Below are 2,500 nucleotides of genomic sequence, written 5' to 3'. Positions count from 1 at the left end.
GTGCCTTAACCTAACCTATGTTGTGCCTTAACCTAACCTATGTTGTGCCTTAACCTAACCTATGTTGTGCCTTAACCTAACCTATGTTGTGCCTTAACCTAACCTACGTTGTGCCTTAACCTAACCTACGTTGTGCCTTAACCTAACCTACGTTGTGCCTTAACCTAACCTACGTTGTGCCTTAACCTAACCTACGTTGTGCCTTAACCTAACCTACGTTGTGCCTTAACCTAACCTACGTTGTGCCTTAACCTAACCTACGTTGTGCCTTAACCTAACCTACGTTGTGCCTTAACCTAACCTACGTTGTGCCTTAACCTAACCTACGTTGTGCCTTAACCTAACCTACGTTGTGCCTTAACCTAACCTATGTTGTGCCTTAACCTAACCTATGTTGTGCCTTAACCTAACCTATGTTGTGCCTTAACCTAACCTATGTTGTGCCTTAACCTAACCTATGTTGTGCCTTAACCTAACCTATGTTGTGCCTTAACCTAACCTATGTTGTGCCTTAACCTAACCTATGTTGTGCCTTAACCTAACCTATGTTGTGCCTTAACCTAACCTATGTTGTGCCTTAACCTAACCTATGTTGTGCCTTAACCTAACCTACGTTGTGCCTTAACCTAACCTACGTTGTGCCTTAACCTAACCCATATTGTACCTTAACCTAACCCATATTGTACCTTAACCTAACCCATATTGTACCTTAACCTAACCCATATTGTACCTTAACCTAACCCATATTGTACCTTAACGTAACCTAATTTGTGCCTTAACGTAACCTAATTTGTGCCTTAACGTAACCTAATTTGTGCCTTAACGTAACCTAATTTGTGCCTTAACGTAACCTAATTTGTGCCTTAACGTAACCTAATTTGTGCCTTAACGTAACCTAATTTGTGCCTTAACGTAACCTAATTTGTGCCTTAACGTAACCTAATTTGTGCCTTAACGTAACCTAATTTGTGCCTTAACGTAACCTAATTTGTGCCTTAACGTAACCTAATTTGTGCCTTAACGTAACCTAATTTGTGCCTTAACGTAACCTAATTTGTGCCTTAACGTAACCTAATTTGTGCCTTAACGTAACCTAATTTGTGCCTTAACGTAACCTAATTTGTGCCTTAACGTAACCTAATTTGTGCCTTAACGTAACCTAATTTGTGCCTTAACGTAACCCATGTTGTGCCTTAACGTAACCCATGTTGTGCCTTAACGTAACCCAATTTGTGCCTTAACGTAACCCATGTTGTGCCTTAACCTAACCTATATTGTGCCTCAACCTAACCTATATTGCGCCTTAACCTGACGCACGTTGTCGCTGAACCTGCTCTGTAATTGTTATGCAACTCGTTAAATTAGTGTAGTGTTGCCTAACCGCAACCCTCGCAATATAGTTCGCTATTCGCACTGCCCGGTCCCCTGTGTATCGCGTCATGTTAAACACCTTGCAGGTGTTGCTGACTTTCCACATGCTCCTGCTATACACTGTAATGTGGATAGCAGCAGGACGTACATGCCCCCCCCCCCTTCCCCCCTGCCTTCGCAAGCTGGTCGTTGAGAAGTTTGCATGTTCAATGCCCTTCGCATGCCGACGTACTCAGCCTACGTTGTGGTACGGCCTGTCACCTGTCCGCCGATGTACGCAAAACCCACAAACTGTACTGCACATTGGTCCGTATGTACTGAATGATACATCGTGGCACATGTGTGACCGTACGACGACTGCGCCTAGCAACGGCAGACCATACAGTCCAAATATTGTGCACGCAGCTACGTGTCGTCTCCCTATAAGAGCTGGATTGCAGTGTGGTACGCCATTCAGACGTGTGGGAGGAACGGACGCCCTGGATGGCGATCAGCATGAGCAGTCTGTTGATGTAGTGGAGCGTGTATTCGGACGTAGTCGTCTCTTCTCACACACCGTGATAGCATGTTGCACCGCGTTCCACATCTGCGACATCCTGCAGAGGCCGGCTGACAGTCGTTCGCGCAATGGACACCGCATACGTACGGGGGCTACCTTCCACGTGTTCTCGAGGCGTGCACATGTTGTTGCGTCTATGTGGGCAGACGTAGTGTGTTGTGACACCTGACACAGGCATGCAATACTCGTTGCAAATGGCGATGGACGTCTACGTTTGCTGGTGACGTTACGCAAATGAACAACAGGTAACCCGTTGTGGTGCGGTTGTTCTCGCTAGAGGTGAATCAGTGTTGGCGACGATCGGTCGAGCTATTAACCGGTTGTTTCAGGGATACCCACCATGCCCACGAACGTGAAAGGGGACCCACCATGCCCACGAACGCGAAAGGGGATCTGGGTGTGAGGCGATACGCGGCGGTGGCTGGGTGGGACCGTCCCCGGCCGGTGAGGGGGGGCCGCCCGGCGTGCTGGCAGCGCGGTGCGTGGGCGCACGCGCTACAGCCGGCTGGTGGGGGCGGCCAGTGGCAGGCGCGCCGGCCGACGGACGCGGCAGGCGGCGCAGCTGCGCGC

Source organism: Schistocerca serialis, unplaced genomic scaffold, assembly GCF_023864345.2.
Source record: "Schistocerca serialis cubense isolate TAMUIC-IGC-003099 unplaced genomic scaffold, iqSchSeri2.2 HiC_scaffold_522, whole genome shotgun sequence".
Classification (NCBI taxonomy): domain Eukaryota; kingdom Metazoa; phylum Arthropoda; class Insecta; order Orthoptera; family Acrididae; genus Schistocerca; species Schistocerca serialis.
This window is presented reverse-complemented; position numbering follows the sequence as displayed.